Source organism: Rhipicephalus microplus, chromosome 3 (genome assembly GCF_043290135.1).
Source record: "Rhipicephalus microplus isolate Deutch F79 chromosome 3, USDA_Rmic, whole genome shotgun sequence".
Classification (NCBI taxonomy): domain Eukaryota; kingdom Metazoa; phylum Arthropoda; class Arachnida; order Ixodida; family Ixodidae; genus Rhipicephalus; species Rhipicephalus microplus.
The window spans coordinates 175,895,678-175,916,844 of NC_134702.1; the positions used below are offsets into that span (position 1 = coordinate 175,895,678).

General features: G+C 43.5%; 1 long non-coding RNA gene across 1 annotated transcript; it reads right to left on the bottom strand.

The window, feature by feature from the left end:
* Nucleotides 1-11,723: 11,723 nt before the first annotated feature.
* On the bottom strand, nt 11,724-12,690 carry LOC142803438 (uncharacterized). Its single transcript, XR_012894117.1, has 3 exons — nt 12,657-12,690; nt 11,919-12,054; nt 11,724-11,860 (listed from the first exon to the last, which is right to left on the bottom strand). It is a non-coding gene; the product is annotated as an uncharacterized LOC142803438 (long non-coding RNA).
* Between the last annotated feature and the right edge of the window lie 8,477 nt (nt 12,691-21,167).

The window sequence follows — 21,167 nt, forward strand, 5'->3', positions numbered from 1 at the left end:
AGTTAAGATAATTACTAAAATAAACATTTTTCACTAATGTTTAAACAATTTAGTGAAACCACCTATACCATTGTAGAAGTGCATGGTTAACATGTTTCAGAAGCTTTGTCTTTTGTAAATGCCGTCAATTCTGCACAGTCAAGCTAATACCAAAGGCGTCTGTGCCAAAAACCAAAGGCGTCTCTGCATCAAAGCTAATAAGGTACGAAACAAGCCTAATGATTTTGAACCTCAACACGTGTGTAGCATCCCAGAAAAAACAAAAAAAAACACACCTTCCTACTTGCCAAAAACATATGCAACAGTCCCTGCAGCCCCTGTCAGGGACTGTTGCGTATGTTTTCGGCAAGTAGAAAGGTGTGTTTTTTTTTCTGGGTTGTTACACACGTGTTGATGTTCAATATCATTAGGCTTGTTTCGTGCCTTATTTGCTTTGATGCACAGATGCCTTTGGTTTTCCACGTGACCGGGACGAATGCTTGATATATGTGCGTGTATTTTCCAATAAAGGTTAGTTGCGAGTTCAGCGTGGCGTCGTCTCTTTTTCTGTCCTTGTCTATATTTGTGCGCTGTTTTTACTTCCCAAGTATGAAGAACCAACTACCCCAACTTTCACTATTATTGCTCTATTCTTTCTTGCTCCTTTTTCTGACGTCAAGCCTTTGTCTAGTGTTTCAAGCTGTTGCGTTCATTTCCTTACATATGCACATTTCTGTCGCTGGTTTTATGTCAAAAACTTGCAACGTCTGGTTGCTCTGCTCGATCAGGCCCAGCGAGTCGCAAAGGCCAGAGGGGCTCTGGACTAGGGGAACCACCCACCTTCTTCCTAATTCCCTCTAGTGCAATAAAGTCTCTACTACTGCTACCACTACTGGTTAAAATATTGAAAAATGAAGAAAACGACAAAAATACGCATCCTGCTCAAATAGTTCTTCAAAACCATGCATTAGACGCCAAGTGCATACAGCAAGCGAGATAAGAAGACACATGCCATGGCGAAAAGCCTAGAAAATTATTGGTCTTTGTATTCAAAGCTAAAAGATGACAGCCCAATGATGCCCTGTGTGCACTGCCTTCTCAATTGCTAGCCTGGCTTCGTTTCTTGGCGAATGCCTCAACTATTCCACAATGAAGTAAGCGTCTTCTTTTTCACATTGGTAATTTAAAACTAACTTAAAGTGCCTCCTGCAAGTACAGCTGCACAGTGTCCTCTGCCTTAGAATCACTCCTTTTGTGAATCAGTCAGTGGCCCCTACTCATTTATAAGGCAACCAAAGAGCTTACACAGCTGCCCACTTTGTTAACAGTGATGATTATATATGTCTGAGCACTTAGTAATGAGTGAGCCTTTAATACACACACTTGTTGCAAACTTCATAGGTTTTAATGCCTGGCAAGATTCCACGCTTCTACTACCCAATATACCATGCGTTAAAAAGATTCCTCCTCCTACAAGACATTCATAGTTTCTTTTTTTTTACTGTGCAGTTTTACCGGCAGGCATCCATTCAGTTTTCCTGTGGTTTTTTTCCTCGTTAAGAAGCTATGTCATCCATTCCCAGTCAGCATCATTGCTCTGGCCGTCATTCGATGCTGACGTTTCTGATTTCGTAGTGTTTGAATTGAACCGAAGTGGCAAATCTTCATCACGTTACGTCGTTTTGGCAGCGTGAAGCAGAACCACAGCATCTGTTTTTGCGTCGTTCGGATGCACCAAGCATTTCTCCTGAGATTGACCACCCTCGATCATTGTCGTCGCGGTCAATCGTGTACAGTATGAAGATGAAGTCTGAATGTGCACGTCTGTGTTTTGTAGAATGTGCGCGTCTGTGACCTACCAGCCTTTCTATATGTGCGTGTGTGTTACTTCAGTATCGCAACGATATGAGTATCTTGGTGACCTTTTGCGAAATGCACTGCGCTGTGTGCCTATACCACGGAGGAAGATGAGTGACGTACGCATGGACGAGGCGTGAGAAAAAAGCAACCAACAGAACCCGCTGGCATGGCACGGTGCGAAAGTAAACAAACCAGGTGGGGGGAATACACAGTGGTGTAGGCATTATAAAATGGATTGTGGTCATCCGGTGTGTGTAATTATTTCGACGCGGGTATATTGATGTAGTTGCGTCATCTGAACGGAATTAATTTACACCGTCTCATAAATATGTTCCAAGTTGAAGTGCCCGTTGCATAGACGCTTCTCACGCTCGATGTACAAACACTTTTTATGAAAAACACCGTGCGAGGTTTTTCGAAACACGAAATGATGCGCACTATGTAATATCACTGTATTAATCGTGATCGACACGGCGATCACAATCTATCTTGATCAGCTGATTGTGATCGTTGCCAAAGTTATGTCATTAAAATATTAAGCAAAATAAAAAAGAAAAATTTTGTTCTTGAAGGTATTGTACTACATTAAACGATATCATATTATGAAGTCTTACTTTTGTCTAACATTATTATAATAATTTAGAGCGCCGTGATAGAAAACATGAAGGATACATTGCACTGCCCTGTGAAAGCAAAACCTGGCATGCAATTCAGCTGTATTCACTGGAGGGAAAACTGTTTCGCCTGCTCAGACAAACCTTCGCACAGACCACGTATCTTACACCTAGGCACAGACACATTCATAGAAGCTAGTGGCCCCTGTTGCAGCAAAGCTCAGTCCCACTTTGAAAAAGTTGAATATTGAAGAGCTGACGAGGTCATGCGAACACCATGGAGTGCAAGTAGCCGAAGCAAGAAAAGAATTCACCTAAAACCTTTAGTAATGGCACACTTTAGCCGCATACATTGCTTTAGCATTAACTTAACCATAATGTATGCAATGACCCCCACTGTTAAACACAATGTGTAATACACACTCTTATTGCGATGAAACAAGACGTAAATGAATCATTGGCGTTAACTCAAACACCAAGACAAGCACGGCGATGCGTGACGCACATTCAGTATTTATGACCACAGATGACTGAAAATTCACGAAGTCAATCTCAAATCACTTCTCCATTATTTGCTTGCTTTCAGTCATAGTTGCCATAGTTATAGCAACTAGAGAACAAACCTGGCAGCGAAAGTTTTGTAAAACAAAAGATAACAAAGAACCTTATCAAAAGGGATTAATGGCCCTGTTTAATGTTGTGAAACCGTAAAAGAATGATTTCTTTATTTTAAGCATTACTTCATATGTGACATTGCTTCTTTTAGTACCACCTTAGGTACCGCGCAGAAGTGTCGCCTTCGAGAGATATACATTGCTTTTTCATGGACTCCGAGATGAGCACGGTGGAGGTTGCAATTTCAGCAACATATATAATGCAAAGCTGATGCTGAACTACGTGCCTTCTCAAGTTTCTTAGCGAGGTTTGAATTCCTAATTTCAATATCAATTAATTATTGGGAAGATAATGGTTGTATGCATGAAAATTGTTGCCATTGATAGAGAACTACTCAGGGTGTCTACCATTTTGCTTTTTCATAATTCTCTGACTTTTTCAGGTCCTCCACGATGATTTAAAGCAAATTCTCCACCCCCACCTCCCAACGTTACATCTGCTTCCTCGAGACCTTCGAGTGGTAAAAAATCAGGCGCTCTTATAAAATAAGTAAATAAATGTATCAGAAGTGCTCAGAATGTTCCGAGAATGTGCAGTAAATGTGAAAAAATATGTATATCTGGCCCAAATGCAACCTCCAAGTCAGACAGTAAGCAAGTTGGCTGTTTATTGTTTGGAAGAAAACCAAAAAGCAAACAAATAAGTTATATTTCGTCGCAGCTAAAAGTTCGAAAGATTCAATGACTGTTCTACAATGCAGCCAAAGCTGCTACAAAACGCAAAAGTCGCGCTATCTCGTGGCATCTGTGTAAAAGCAGGATGCCGGAGCCCGACCGGTCCTGCCACTGGAATTTATTCTAGTTCACTATAATGGCTACAGCCCAGGCCGCTTTGGATAATGTTATTGATTTCACTGCTTAGAATGTGAATTGGATCTGATGCGACCTGGATTACTTTATTTACTAGTGATTTGGATCCCCACCTAAATTACACGCCTCTAGTATATACTTTTCAGCGAAAAAAGAAGACAAAATGAAAAAAAAATTCTATTGGTCGCGTATTCTGCGCACCTTGCAATGAACAATAACAATATCGCAAGAACGGAGCTCTACTACACAATTTTCTTTCTTTCTATCTTTCATTGTTTTTTTTACGTTGAGCACATGCATGTTGATGTTTCATTTCTCTGGGCTCTGTTGCTTAGAGTTTGACAAAGTCCTAAAATGCCTGCAATAAAAGCTAGGGGTAGCGTTTAAAGCGATGTTGTTTGAACATGTGATGGCAAGAAGGAATTGATCAGGGTGCAACAGCTCTCCCCATTCCATAGATTTATCACAGATGCCGGCGGGTTACCTTATTTGTGTACTCTTCTATGGACATAACACTAAAATAATAAAATCCGCTTGTTGATGGAACTGCATTAAGAGGCCTGGGGTGCGGCCTCACCGGTAACCACTGCCGGGAACGCACTCCCTCACCAGAGAAGGATTGGCCACCCTGGTGCAGTATCTGGCCACTACCTCCCACATGCTTACGTCAAATAACTCACGGCCCTCAGTGCCCAGCAGCTGCGAAGCAACTGACCACGGCGGCGGTCAGATCTGCAACGCAGCAGAGGGTGTTAAGAATCTCTGGATCCGGACAGGCCGCCATTGGAACCTGAACTTGGCAACGTTTAACGCTAGAACCTTATCTAGTGAGGGAAGTCTAGCTGTACTATTCGAGAAGCTAGAGGGAGTTAAATGGGATATAATTGGGCTCAGTGAGGTTAGGAGGACAGATGAGGCCTATACGGTGCTACCGAATGGGCACGTCTTTTGCTATCGGGGCTTGGCAGACAGAAGAGAACTGGCAGCGGGGTTCCTAATTCACAGAAATATAGCAGGAAACATAGAGGAATACTATAGCATTAATGAAAGGGTGGTAGGTATCGTAATTAAACTGAATAAATGATACAAGATGAAGGTAGTACAGGCTTACGCGCCTACATCCAGCCATGATGACGCTTCAGTTGAAAGCTTCTATGAAGACGTGGAATCGCCAATGAATAAGGTAAAAACACAGTATACTATAATGATGGGCGACTTTAATGCAAAGGTAGGGAAGAAGCAGGCTGGAGACCAGGCAGTAGGAGATTATGGCATCGGTACTAGAAACGCCAGAGGAGAGCTACTAGTAGAAATCGCAGAACACAATAATTTACGGATTTTAAATACCTTCTACCGAAAACTAGAAAACCGCAAGTGGACATGGAGGAGCCCTAATGGCGAAAATAAGAACGAAATAGACTTTATAATGAGGGTACACCCAGGAATCGTGCAAGTGTGGAAGTGGTTGGCAAAGAACGATGCAGTGACCATAGAACGGTACGGTCTCGAATTCGCCTACACTTGAAGAAAGAACGACAGAAACTGATACACAAGAAGCCAATCAATGAGCTAGCACTGAGAGGGAAAGTACAGGAATTCAGAGTGTCGCTGCAGAACAGGTACTCGGCTCTTAGTGAGGAAACCAATCTTAGCGTAGATACATTGATACACAAGAAGCCAATCAATGAGCTAGCACTGAGAGGGAAAGTACAGGAATTCAGAGTGTCGCTGCAGAACAGGTACTCGGCTCTTAGTGAGGAAACCAATCTTAGCGTAGATACATTGAATGATCTGACGAGTATCATCACGGAGTGTGCTGTGGAAGTTGGAGGCAGGGTAGCTAGACAGGACACCGGCAAGCTTTCCCAGGAAACGAAGAACCTAATTAAGAAGCGTCAAATCCTGAAAGTGTCAAGTACAACAGACAAAATATAACTGGCAGAGCTTTCGAAGTTGATTAATAGACGTAAGGTATGCGATGTAAGAAGGTATAACATGGAGAGAATCGAACACGCTTTGAAAAACGGAGGAAGCGTCAAAGCAGTGAAGAGGAAACTTGGGATAGGCAAAAGTCGGATGTATGCACTAAGGGACAAAGAAGGCAAAATAACTACCAATATGGATAGGATAGTTAAAATAGCGGAAGAGTTTTACAGAGATCTGTACAGTAGCGGAGACAGCCACGACCTTAATACTATAAGAACTAGCAGTAACCCAGATGACACGCCACCAGTAATGATAGAAGAAGTCAGAAAAGCTTTGGAGAGCATGCAAAGAGGCAAAGCTGCTGGTGAGGATTAGGTAACATCAGATCTGCTGAAAGATGAAGGACAGATTGTGTTAGAAAAACTAGCCACCCTGTTTACGAGGGGTCTCCTGATGGGAAGAGTACCAGAGTCTTGGAAGAACGCTAACATCATCTTAATACATAAGAAAGGAGATGACAAGGACTTGAAGAATTACAGGCCGATCAGCTTGCTCTCTGTAGTATACAAGCTATTTACAGAGGTAATTGCTAAAAGTGTAAAGAAAACATTAGAATTCAATCAACCAAAGGAACAAGCAGGATTTCGAACAGGCTACTCCACAATCAACCACATTCATACTATCAATCAGGTAATAGAGAAATGCTCAGGATATAACCAACTACTATACATAGCCTTCATAGATTACGAGAAGGCATTTGATTCAGTAAAAATATCAGCCGTCATGCAGACACTGCGGAATCAGGGCGTCGATGAAGCATATATAAACATCCTGGAAGAAATCTACAGGATTCAACTGCTACCATAGTGCTTCATATAGAAAGCAACAGAATACCAATCAAGAAGGGTGTAAGGCAGGGGGACACTATCTCCCCAATGCTATTTACCGCGTGCTTACAGGAGGTTTTTAGAAGCCTAGAATGGGAGCAGTTAGGGATAAGAGTTGATGGAGAATACCTTAGTAACCTGCGCTTCGCCGATGACATTGCATTGCTGAGTAACTCAGGGGACGAATTGCAACTCATGATTACGGAGTTTAACAGGGAGAGCAGAAAGGTGGGTCTTAAAATTAATCTGCAGAAAACGAAAGTAATGTACAACAACCTCGGAAAAGAGCAGCGCTTCGAGATAGGTAATAGTGCACTTGAAGTTGTAAAAGACTATGTCTACTTAGGGCAGGTAATAACCGCAGAGCCGGACCACGAGATTGAAGTAACTAGAAGAATAAGAATGGGGTGGAGCACATTCGGCAAGCACTTTCAAATTATGACAGGTAGATTGCCACTATCCCTCAAGAGGAAGGTATATAACAACTGTATCTTGCCAGTACTTAGCTACGGAGCAGGAACCTGGAGACTTACAAAGAGGGTTCAGCTTAAATTGAGGACGACACAGCGAGCAATGGAAAGCAAAATGGTAGGTGTAACCTTGAGAGACAAGAAGAGAGCAGAGTGGATTAGGGGACAAACGGGGGTTAAGGATATCATAGTTGAAATAAAGAAGAGGAAATGGGCGTGGGCCGGGCATGTAGCGCGTAGACAGGATAACCGCTGGTCATTAAGGGTAACTAACTGGATTCCCAGAGAAGGCAAGCGAGTTAGGGGGAGACAGAAGGTTAGGTGGGCAGATGAGATTAATAAGTTTGCGGGTGTAAATTGGCAGCAGCAAGCACAAGACCGGGTTAACTGGCGGAACATAGGAGAGGCCTTTGTCCTGCAGTGGACGTAGTCAGGCTGCTGCAGCTGCTGCTGATATATATGTGTGTGTGTGTGTGCAGGCATGGTGGCTGGGTGGTTGTAGCGTTGCAAGGATTCCCAGAGAAGGCAAGCGAGTTAGGGGGAGACAGAAGGTTAGGTGGGCAGATGAGATTAAGAAGTTTGCCGGTGTAAATTGGCAGCAGCAAGCACAGGACTGGGTTAACTGGCGGAACATGGGAGAGGCCTTTGTCTTGCAGTAGACATAGTCAGGCTGCTGCTGCTGCTGATAATATGTGTGTGTGTGTGTGTGTGCAGGCATGGTGGTTGCGTGGTTGTAGCGTTGCAAGTAGTCAATTAGATCCTCTCTGAGCAGTCACAACGTATATATATATATATATATATATATATATATAAATATATAGGCAGGCATGGTGGTTGAGTGGCCGTAGCGTTGCAAGTAGTCAAATATATCCTCCGTGAGCGGTCTGAACGTGGTTTATTTCGACGTTTCGGCCTAGAGTCTGGCCTTCATCAGGATTGAGTCCCAATTCTGATGAAGGCCAGACTCTAGGCCCAAACGTCGAAATAAACCGCATTGGGACCACTCACGGAGGACCTACCTAAATATATATACATATATATATATATATATATATATATATATATATATATATATATATATATATATATATATATATATACGGGCGGGTCAAGTGACAACCACGTTATTATTATGTTTAGACATCGCGAAACTCGGCTGCTGTAGGGCAATCGAGTGCACATGACGTGCCTTCATTTGAGCGAGCACCGGTGCCAATTTGTCGACGATACATAGTTGAACAAATAAACAGTAATGGATTACAGAAGCGTATGACGGAGACTGCTATAAGACAAGCGCGTCGGAGTGCTATCGGGATTCGCCAGTGCCTGTGGAGAGGCTAACATAAAAAAACCAAAGGGATGGTTTTATTGTCGATAGAAACAGAAGCTAAAAGTTGGGCGCACAAGCTGAAGTAATTGTGAAGTCGTTTTATTGGGCAAGGATGTGAAGTAAAAAACAAATTAAAAATGCCAGGTTCAGCCCTAAATTGAGAATACTTAAAATACTTTGACGCATTTTGTTCGAATTATGTGTTGACCATTGAATTAGTTGCATTGTCATAAGAACGTCGGGATGGAAAGGGAAGAAAAGATTTTAAAAGTGCAGGAACGCAAGCAGTTGTGCAAGCATTTGGCAGCATTTCATTGCAAGTTTTGTCTCACAGTTTTAATATTATTCACTTCATAACTACTCACCTAATTGCCAGCATTGAAGTTACAGTCACTGAAATTTCAAAGAGGCTCGAGTCCACCGTTTGGAGATCGCACAGATGCTAAGTATACTTCTTGGCTGTTGCATCTGATATTGTATTGTACGAATATTATAGACGTGTTCGGAGAAAGTGAAAAGTCTATCTTATTTTGGGTTAAAAGAACAGTGGCAGCTGCAATTGCTGAGGTTTCTTAGTCTAAATGAAATGATTAAATCTGAACATGAGCGGCGTTTTCTGAAGCAACATACTCACAGTTACTATATTGAACATAAATGCATTATAAAGGTGTAGCTCTTCCAGATCTGTTAGTTGTGGTCTTGTAGGATCCGAGTAAAATGTGCTCATAATTCTTACTTACGCGAAAACTGATCATTGTGCAAGGCTCGATCTCAGGTCAGACAATACCAAATTTGCAAAGGCTGCATGTATCTAAAAGCAAAGTCGGTAATTAGCTGGTGGTTACACACCAGACAATTAATAAAAGAAGATTTGGCAGGTGACACAAAGATGCACGCCCTCAATCGTAACTACAAGAGCGCCGCGCATGAGATTCTATGGTCGCTCAAAAAAACTTCTCCCCCCCCCAGGTGGCGCCGCAGCGGTGGTTCAGCATTACTGAGTTCGGGCTGTCACGGTGGATGGACGTGTTTTTTGAGCGCTCCGGGTCGACTGCGAAGATAAGTGTTTTTGCATGTTTTGAGCTTGTCTTTATAATTATAAGGCAGCGGTTGAAATCTTCGTAGCACTTATTTTATGGTACGGCTTTTCGGGGGCCAGTCACCAAGTATTTATTAGTTAGTGCGGGTGTGTGTGTTTAAATTTTTTGTTTTTTTTCTTTTGCCACCCCGTGGGGGAGGTGCGCGTACATTGGACACGCAAATTTTTGTAGTAGAGCTCAGACTTTCCTTTTTTTTCGTAGTGCAGGGCTCGAGTTTAGTAATTATCGAGTATAGGGACAATTGGTGTCAGAAAGACATGGCTAAAAAGACTGTAAAGTGTTCAGGATGTGCAATGGAGTTGAAAGTGGACCCAAACGTAGAAGCGGATGAAGAAGAGGCTGACGCGAAGTGTAGGCAATGTGAGGTTGAGGAAAAATGAAGAAAATGATGGTTGCCCAGAGTGAACTGCTGATGAGATTTGCCGAGCTCGAGACTGCGTTGGCGACAGAGCAAGAGAAAACAAGGGCAATGGGAGAAAGACTGAAGTCCGCCGAGGAAGCACTAGCGAAGCTGAACAAAGAAGCGGCCTACGGAGAGAACAGTAGGGAACCGGCAACCAGAACAGTGGAGAAGGAAGAGCAAGCAAGTTTGGAAAAACAGGTTTAGCCGGTTCAACTGTCGCAAGGCCCAGCTTCAGCGAAGTAGTGGTCGGGCTGGGAGGGAACAAAGCAGTCGGCGTCACAGGTGCAAATAGCCCCCAGGTGCAGGACGCTCTAGCTGAAAAGTCACAGCATGTGATAATCGCCGGGGACTCGAATTTAAATCGATGCACAGAAGCCATCAAAGAGAGGGTAAGAGGTGACAAGACGGTTGCAGTAGGGGCGTTCCCAGGACGCAAGCTTGAAGCAGTCATGAGGCAAGCGAGCGCAAAACTCAAAACAACAGCTGATAGACGAAACCTCGGGATGATTTCAGGTGGTTTAAACGATGTCTTGAATGAAGATACAGCAGGACTAGCAGCCACACTGGCTAAAGGCGTCGATGACATGCGTGCCACTTCTCCTATAGTACAGGTAGTGATATGCATGATACCGGAGGTACCGGGGCGTGATAGCAACCTACAAAGAGCGGTTGTCAACGCAAACGAAGAGCTATGGCGGATGAGTTGAGAGAAAGGCTTTGAGATGGTGGAAATAAAGAAAGAGGTGCATAGGTGGGGTGGTTTTCAACGAGGCAGAGTTCACTTCGATGGGCGGCTAGGTCATGAAGTGGGTTGGCGACTTGCAGTACGCGCAGTAGCTTTTTTTGAGGGTAAGCGAGCCCTTCGGGGTGCAGGATAGCTAGTAACGAGGAAAACAGCCAGAGAGACTCTTCGACAGGTGGTATGGACAGATGCAATTCCAAAGTGGCACCAATATCTAAGATAGGTAGGGTCCGGGACATAAATAGACGTAGCCACGAGCGCCGAGCCAATTCAGACATAGCGTATATTGACATGCAGGGTGGTAGGAAAAGGCTGAAGTGGAAAGAGATAGAAGAATAGCTAAGAGAAGAGAGGCCGATGGTATACGGTTTTGTAGAAACACATAGCAACATTCAGCACAGAGTGCCGCTCATATATGCTTGCTCCAATCTAGTCTGTTGTGACTGTGATCACTGATATGGAAAAGGGTGTTTCTGTTGCATATTTCATGTGCCATTTAGAGAAAATGCAGCATTTTGACATTGCCACCTTGCTTCATATTGAAGCACGAGTAAGTACTTTGTGTATTAAAATTTGGCAAACACAGCCCTGTCATGTCTAGATGCACTAGAATCAGTGTAAATAAATTATGTGTGGGATATGAAAACATGAAAACTCACCGTTCCTGTGTACTTCAAAAAATGGTCCAAGACAGCGCAGCACTGCTGCCGTCTCTGAGCAGCACGTTGCGTGGTGTGAGCATATGGCTCCCCCTTGGCTCCCCATCGTCATCCCCAGCTGGTGGCATGTCCACGACATACTCGTCCAAAGTCCAATCGCCTGCATGTAACGCAATGTTGTGGAGAGCAAAGCATGCATATATGATTTGTGCTGCCCGATCGGGGTTGTAGAGCATCGTTCGAAAGTGCTGCAAGCAGCGGTACTTGCCCTTCAACACGGCGATACATCTTTACACAACATTGTGCATGGATGCATGCTCCTGGTATCGGCCTTCGGAAGTGTTGCACGGTTGACTGCCACGGACTGGAATTAGCAGCCATGGCTTGAGGGGATAGCCTGCGTCTCCTGCAATATAAGCATAAAAGCTGAGTGCTCTGCCCAGATAGTACACATTATTACTTACCAAGCAGATATTCGCCAGGCTGCAGATGTGCAGCTAGGCGTGCACGCAGTGGGTTGTGTTCCCACACCCAGGAGTCGTGGCACGAATCTGGGAATCATGGGTCCATGACAAGGATGCGCAGCCACGCTTTGCACACCTGCGATGAGGAGCGATATAAAATAGTACTGCACTTATACTCAGAATAAATCCTTTTTTTGCGCATATGCAGAAAACAATGCGTACTAGTACATTCATTGGTATAAGAAGCTTCACTTATAAAAAAACACATGGTGTAGCACACTGAGGAGGCGAAAGGGGGCAATGACCCCTCCTTTGCTGTACATATGGCTACGACTTCCTCTGAATGATCGATAAGTCAAAACCTATGCATTGCTCTAGGGAAAGAACACTCGTAAATGCCAAAGCCAGCTCGTGCAATTGTGATTGTAAGCACTTTCGTGTTGGGAATACTTCCCTGTCGTGTATATATTTGTGCTATGTTTGCGGCCCATATTACTGATTACCTCCAAAATGCACAACTCAATTGCGCATGCACGCCAGTACAAAAACGGCAACTGGCTCACGCACAAAACACGTGCCACTTATTATTACCGAGGCCTTGCGAGCCACCAACTAGCTCGCACCCAGTTCCCTGCAGGTTCTTTTTTATTCGTTTGATTATTCATTTTTCCGGCTTGGGCGTCACACCTGAACAATTGCTCCGATGGGCGAGTAAGAAAGGATCCTAACGGTACTTACGATCATGACGTTCAGGACATAATAGCCCTTTCTGAACATGAAGCTCGCCGTGTCGGCCAGGCTGTATCCCTCTGGCTTGCGAATGGCGACCAACGTGCCGTCGACACACGCCAGCACGCCTGGGATGCAACCACGTCGTGCAAACTCAGCCTTAGCCTCATCCTTGGCAACTGTGGTCAGTGGGAAGTCCGCCACCCTTTTTCTAGCAGCCACGGTAATGATCGCCTCCGTCACCTCATGGATGGTGTTGCTCACCGCCGGCTGAGACATGCCGATGTGTTCCTCGCGACCAATGCTCAGCTGGAAGCTACCGGTGGCGAAAAATCGCAGCGCGCACAACACATTGCTCTCTGTGGAAAGACCACTGGCTCGCTGGCATCCGACGATAGGGTCAAGTTCGTCGCACAAGCTCCGCACTGTTCGTTTGGACAGACGAAAACATTGCCGGAACTCTTCTTCGCTGAACTCTTCAAATGCATCTTTTACCTAGCGTCGTCGCCTCTGCTCGGTTAAAGCTACCGCACAGGCAAGACGAAGTACCGTGTCAGTGGGAAACGACATGTTGTCTAAGTGCCCCGATGCCGAAAAGTTGCGAATCTCTTCTATTTCAATCTAATCCAGGCCACCTTGCAGCCATTTCAATCCATCCGGTTGCTTCCGGACAGTCTCTCCGACCGTTCCTTCGCCTTTCTCCGAAAAACAAAAAAAAAAAAACAGTCACCTGACACTTCAGCTCACGTCCCTCAAAACGTCACAACCCTCATCACAACTTGTATGGGCCAATCGCGTGCGACTCAATAGAACGCCTTTGTCCGGATTTAGAACTTGTATATAATTGGACCACTGGGCGCTGCCATCTCCACAAATTTTCTCAATCCGATGGTCTGTTCGATCGCATGCACCACGTGAACAAGTTCACAAGGTGCTGCACCTTGCCATTCGTTTCCAAAGGTGCAGAGAAGGTGCAGCGCTGGTTCACGATTCTCCTGCACCTCCTAAATTGAGAATAAAGTTCGGTGGCTAAATAAAGTTCTTCGTCTCAATAATGTTCTGCTTCTCAATAAAGTTTTGCATCTATACGGAGGAAGGAAAGGAAGGAGAGGGCATGCCAGCCGGTGCACTATGTGAGAAGTGTGGAGGAAATGACATCATCACTAGGCACAATGGCGGCGTTGTTGTGCCTAGCTTCCGGGGGTGACGGGTCAACGCCTCCTAGTTTTCCTGTGTCTGCCGGATTATCGGTGGTCAGTTGGGAAGCGGTGGTCGTTGGAACTACAATAGTGCCGCCACTCAAGTAGGGGGTTGTCTTCAAATAAGTTTTTACGTTTTTGGAGCTCACATGCAACAAATATAACGTAAAAATTTTGAAAATGCGTAAAAAGAACTTTAGTTAACGCTACGCAAGTGACGCCGTCATTCAGCAACTTTTTCATGCAAGGCATCCTCTGAAATTAGTAGCAAACGACAAATTTGCCGATCTTAAAGGCCATATACAAAGACTCTTACCTCCACGTAGGCAGCGCCGCCGTAGATGACCGGTGTTTCGCACTCATCCAGCAGGCACGAGAAATCTAGGAGGTGGTGTTGTGGTTCACGACCTTTCAGACATAGGGTATATTTCAGACATAGGGTATATTAACATGCAGGGTGGTAGGAACAGGCTGAAGTGGGAAGAGATAGAAGAACAGCTAAGGGAAGAGAGGCCGATGGTATACGGTTTTGTAGAAGCCTATATCAGGGACATGGAACAACCTCCGAAAAATCCGGAGTACGCGTGAGAATATTGTAATAGAACAGAAGGCAGCAGAAAGGGGGGTGGTATTGGGGCATTCATTCATAAAAGTACAGACTGGCTAAGGGTCAAGCAGGAGTGCAAGGAACATTTATGGCTAAAAGGGAAAGTGGCAGGTCAAATGACACTCCTTGGTTTCGTGTACTTGTGGACGGGAGCAAAGGCCAGAGAGGAAAACCAGGCAATGGTAGAGTGTATATCAAAAGACATTCAGGAGTTAGGAAGTTAGGAGAGTGCGACACAATTATAATAGGAGACATGAATGCGCACATAGAAGATATAGACGGGTATACCGATCCGACAGGCAAAACGATCATGGATATGTGTGAAAGGCTTGATTTGATCGTTTGCAACAGTACCGAGAAGTGTGAAGGGCAAAAAACATGGGAGGTAGGAAGGCTGCAGTCGACGATAGAATATGCACTGATGTCACATAGGATGTATGATAAGCTCAGGGGAATGAAAAGAGATGAAGGTGGCTCCAGAAGTCTGGGTAGTGATCACAAACGTATCAAGCTAAGCTTTGGAAGAGCAGTGAAAGTGGGAACGAGACAAGATGAGCAACTACAGGAAAATTTTTATCCAGAAAGGCAAATTGAAATAGCCACTAAACAAATTGAGAAAGTAATCACGGAGGATAATAAGACAGTGTGGACATACACGAATCTAATTAGACTCTTTGAGCTAGAGCTTGCTAAGACGCGTGACAAGTCACCCCGGAAAAGAAGACACAAACCCAAAAGTTCGTGGGATAAGGAAGTTAAGAGAGCCATAGCAAAATGTCAGGAAGCCTCTAGGGAACACAAACATGCTAAGCAGCGGGGTGAACCGACACATGATGTTGAAAGAGAATGGGAAACCTTTCTAAGCTGTAGAAGGGATGCATCCTTTCTGATCAATGAAAAGAATGACGAAAGGGAGCTCAGTGGCTGGCAGAAGTACATAATAAAGATAGAAAGGCAGCTGCGAAATTTTGGAACCATTTAAACACCCTAAGAAATGAGACGAGCCTAGAGCATATTTTTAAAACTACAGCCCAAGGTGCTAGGCTAGAAGGGGACGAAGCTATTTAATGTATAATAACAAAGGATACAGAAAAATTTCAACAAAGATGTACTTTATGCACCACAATAAACAAGGACAAATCAAGTGGTGCAATGGCTCCATTTTCACAACGAGAGTGGGAAAGAGCTGAGAAAAGGGTTCCTAGTAGTACATCAACAGGCCCAGGTGGCATTCCAATTCGGCTGATAAAGACATTAGGTCCGAAGTCTAAGCAGGCTTTGAGAGAGGCAGTGAGCACAATAATAATCGATGGTGAAGTTCTCGATGGATGGAAACTTAGCAGGATGAGCATGATCTATAAAGGAAAGGGGGACAAAGCTGACATAAACAACTACCGTCCTATAACAGTGACATCAGTGGTCTACAGGCTGGCAATGCAGATTATAAAAGAAAAACTGCAGGCATGGATAGAGGATGAGGGGGTGCTGGGGGAACTGCAGAATGGGTTTCGGAAACACAGGAGATTGGAAGACAATCTGTTTTCATTGACGCAGTGCATCAAAATAGCAGAAAAGGAACACGGCCCCCTGTGGCTAGCATTTTGTATATCAAGGGAGCGTACGATATTGTGGTTCAAGAGGAATTGTGGGGAATACTGGACACACTAGGCGTGGAACATGTAGTCACTAATCTTTTAAAGGATATCTATAAAGGTAGTAAGGTAGTTATAAAGCGGGAAAAACAGGTATCCAAGCCTGCAGAGGTAAAACAGGGGCTTAGGCAGGGGTGTCCCCTGTCACCCTTATTATTCATGATGTACCTACAAGGATTAGAGGCCAAATTAGAGGGAAGTGGACTGGGCTTCAACCTCTCTTTAGTCAAACAAGGAAAACTCATTCATCAGGCACTACCAGCAATAATGTACGCAGATGATATAGTGCTAATGGCCAACAACAAGGAAGATTTGCAGAGATTGATGGACATCTGCGGTAATGAGGGAGATAGGTTAGATTTTAGATTCAGTAAGGAAAAATCAGCAGTCATAATTTTCAATGACAACGAAGGTAGTGAGCTTAGAATACAGGAGATCACGCTCGAGATAACAGATAAATACAAATATCTGGGCGTATGGATAAGCAATGGGACCGAGTATCTCAGGGAACACGAAATATACGTGACGACTAAAGGTAACAGGAATGCAGCAGTCATGAAAAATAGGACACTGTGGAATTACAATAGGTATGATGTTGTGAGAGGATTATGGAAAGGGGTCATGGTTCCTGGGCTGACGTTCGGCAATGCCGTCTAGTGCATGAGATCAGAAGTTCAAGCAAGATAAAAAGTTAAGCAACGTGGAATAGGTAGGCTTGCTTTAGGAGCTCACGGGAATACACCAAATCAGGGAGTACTAGGTGATATGGGATGGACATCATTTGAGGGCAGGGAAGCTAGCAGCAAGATAAAATTTGAGAAGCGATTCAGAGAAATGGGGGAGGAGCGTTGGGCTAGGAAGGTTTTCAGCTAATTGTACATGAAGAATGTCGATACAAAATTGAGGAAGCGAAGCAGGAAGTTGACAGGTAAATACTTAGAAAACAGCAGGTGGCCAAACCAAAAAGAACTTTCGGTTAAGAAGAAAGTGAAGGAAACGGAGACTGACATGTGGAGAATGGGCATGATTAAGAAGTCCGCATTTGAGATCTATCGAACTTTTAAGCAGGAAATTTCCAAGCAAAGGATCTATGACAATACTCGGGGTAGTTTATTTATTTTATTTATTTATTTAATACATACTGCGGACACTAAGTGGTCCAAGCAGGAAGGGCACGTCACGCATACCACAGACGTAATTACGTACATCATACGAAAAACACACTTTGTTTTACACGCTACAATACACTTCGTTATGTAACAACATCACGCTTCGCTCTATACACTACAATAAACTTCAATATGCAAAGCAACAACACACCCGGCTCTACAATACTACATTACACTATGTTCCACAACACAAGTAGTAACTTACGCCAAACAACGACAATACATTGCATACCTCATACTTTACAATACGTTACACATACGTTACAATGAATGAGGTTCGCATAACTTGTTCCAGTCCGACACTGTTCGCGGAAAAAAAAGAATACATAAAGACATCGGTTCTCGCAAAAAATGGGGTTAGCGAATTGGGATGATGATTTCGTGTGTTCCTTGTTGACAGAAAGGATAAGTAGGGCGATGAATCGATTGCGAGTTTTTGATTAAGTAATAATTGAAGGAAATCCAGCCGTTGTTCGCGTCTGCGGAATTCAAGGGTCTGAATGTCGTTTGCAGACATCAGCGCGGAAGGTGAATCTGACGGTAAGTATTTTGAATATATAAACCGAACAGCTTTCCTTTGAACTCGCTCAAGTTTGTTAATAATAAGCTTAGTGTAAGGGTCCCATACAGTGCTGGCGTATTCCAGTTTAGGTCGTATGAAAGAATAATAACTAAGAAGCTTTACATTGGCAGGACAGGTACGCAGTTTATGTCTTAGAAAACGAAGTTTCCGAAAGGCAGCTGAACATATGTTGTCTACATGCATGTTCCAAGACAAATTACTAGTTATAGTTAGGCCCAAATATTTGTAGCTTGTAACTTCTCTAAGAGTTGAAGACCCAAGCTGTTACGTATTATTTAGTGGAACTTTCTTACGTGTCAAACGCATGCAGACACTCTTTTCTGCATTAAGGATCATTCCCCACTCATTGCACCACTGATGAATATTATGAAGGTTTGAGTTAAGTTCATTTTGATCCTATAAAGAGTTAATATCCCGGAACAAAACACAATCGTCTGCAAATAATCTAATTTGTACAGAAGAGGTGATGACATTTACAATATCATTAATGTATAAAAGAAAAAGCAAAGGCCCTAGGACGCTTCCTTGGGGTACACCTGATGTGACCTGTAGTGACTGCGAACGCTGGTCATTAATAGCAACAAACTGTTCACGGTTATTTAGATAGTCAGCAATCCAGTTTACAAGGATTTGGGGAAGGCCAATACGTTTAAGTTTCAAGATCAATTTGTCGTGTGGAACCCTGTCGAATGCCTTACTGAAATCCAAAAATATTATGTCAGTTTGCCTATTGTTATCCAGGTTAAGTGCAAATGAGTGGATTATTGTAACTAGTTGCGTCACTGTCGAATATCCCTTTCTAAAGCCGTGTTGAAAATTGGTCAGGGTTGAATGTTGAGTCAAAAAATTTCCAATTTGTGTAGCAATTATGTGTTCTATTAATTTGCAGCAGGGTGAGGTCAAGGATATGGGTCGGTAATTTTGAGGCGACAGGCGATCACCTTCCTTAAATACAGGACTTACGCGTGTGGTTTTCCAGTCACATGGTAGCTTTGATGACAACAATGAAACACGGAAGATTTCATGCAGGAATTGAACATGTTCGGCATATCTTCTTAGGAACACATTTGGGAGATTATCAGGTCCACAGGACTTTTTAGAATTAGGATTCAGAAGCACCGAAAAAATACCAGAATAAGACACGAAAGAGACTTCGCATGGGTCGAACACTCTACCGTTTGGAACATAAACACTAGAGCTGAAAAACACACTTTGAAAATACGCATTAAGATGATCAGCAATCTTTCTTTGATCGGTTACAATCACGCTATCAATTGCCATTTCGGTGAGAGGTTTCTTTCTGTCACCAATTTAGTTCCAGAATTTAGTCGGGTCAGTTTTTATGAAGTTGGGCAGCAGCGTCTTAAAATAGTGATCTCTGGATGAGCGTATAGCCCGTGCAAGGCTGTCTTTGAGGACTGAGAGGGAACGAGACTGCGCATGCTTCTGCCTTAAGCGTTTTATCTTTCGTTTTAAGTGAATTATATCTCGCGGTATTCAGGGAGTTGTTTTGTGCCCTTTTTTCTGTTTATTCGGTATAAAATGATTGATGCAATGATGACACATTTCTTTAAATTGATTCCACATTGTCTCGACATCGCCCACCTCAAAGACAGCAAAACACGACTCCATGTATTTTATTACAGATACGTCATCTGCTCGCGAGTAATCTTTAAAGGTACGCACTGAAGATTTTTAGTACTTAAAAATTTGTTAAGAGGAAAAGAAACTGTAACCAATTTATGATCGGACAGGCCCTGTTCTACTGAAACAGAGTGCAGCTCGAGTTCACGGCTTATAAATACTAAATTCAAAATCGAACTAGAGGATCCATGCACACGAGTTGGCTCCCTCACAACTTGCATCAAGTTATGGGTTAGCATGATGTTAAACACAATCTCAGTCTCTTTTTTGTACAACGGTCCTGTCGTATAACGTTCCCAGTCAACAGAAGGTAGGTTAAAATCACCTGCTAACAAAATTTTGTTGCTGCAAAATTGAGACATATGTTCAGCTAACTTTTTCATGGTTTCAAACGCAGCCTCGGGGGGTCTGTAAAGTGTATACAAGATGAAAATGTGGCTCCAACAAGACAGCCTAATGCATACACATTCTAAGTCGTCAATGTAACCAATTAATGAGGCCTGCAGTGTTTCTTTCACAAGTATGGCTATTCCACCTCCCCTTGTAGTTTGGTCTTTCCTAAACACCTTATACGAGGGCGGAAATACATCGTCATCAGCTATTTCGGGAAGCAACCCCGAAAAAGTTCTCTACTGTTTTAGGCCAGGACGGGAGTACTGCGAACCAACACATATCGGACCAAATACGAAGGGGTAGACACAGTATGCAGTGCGTGTGGAAAGGAAGAAGAAACTGCCGAACACTTGATAATTTTCTGTAAAGGGCTTCACCCTATAGTTCAGGATGATGGCGCAGAGTTTTTCAAAGCACTGGGGTTTAGGGACAGCGAGGGCAAAATAGACTTCAAGCGGGTGGACCTAACTAGAAGGAGGTTATCTAATTGGTGGCTAAAGTCAAGGTACGAGTGAAAATTAAACCCTTCACTGCGAAGTACGAATTCTCCGCTTCATTATTTAAAGGAAAAAAAGATAAAGGCAATGGTTAGTTCACTAAATATTACGGCTAGGTGGCGTTAGCCGCCGCCCGATCTAAAGGGTACAGCCACATCCATCCATTCATCCATCCAGGAACTGGATCAGTCACGCCGGTTTCGGAGCACGCGCCGGGCCGTACCCCTGCACTCTTTCATCCAGCGGCCGTGACTATGTACACTACTACAAAACCGGAAGTTGAAACAAACAAAAAGACACATGCTAAGTGTTCCTGCGTGTGTTCAAAAAGCAATAGCGTTGTGGTTTCACAAGAACAAAACAAATGAAAAAATAATAAACATTATATTAAGTGTTCGCAAAATGATTGATGAACTGGTTTTTGAAAGAAAAGTCGTTTCGTTATACACTCTTGCAGAGCCTTAGACCATGAAATTGTATTACCTCGCAAGCACATTTTCAAAGAAAAGAATGAAAATGAAGAGGTACAGGGCAAAATAGTTGTACACTAGGAAAAAGGAGCAGCTCCTAGAGAGCTTCCGGTTTCATGTTTGAGTGTTGAAGTCTTCTGCTTTATTTTGACAAGTGAGCTAATACCAGCTGCCGAAATTTTGAACTGTCACGTTGATGGACGATTGATTCGGGAAGTGAGTTCCACTCTTCTATGATCAAGGGTAAGAAAGACTTACTAAAGTCGGTAGTAGAGCCAGTTATACGCTGCACACTCGTGGAATTAA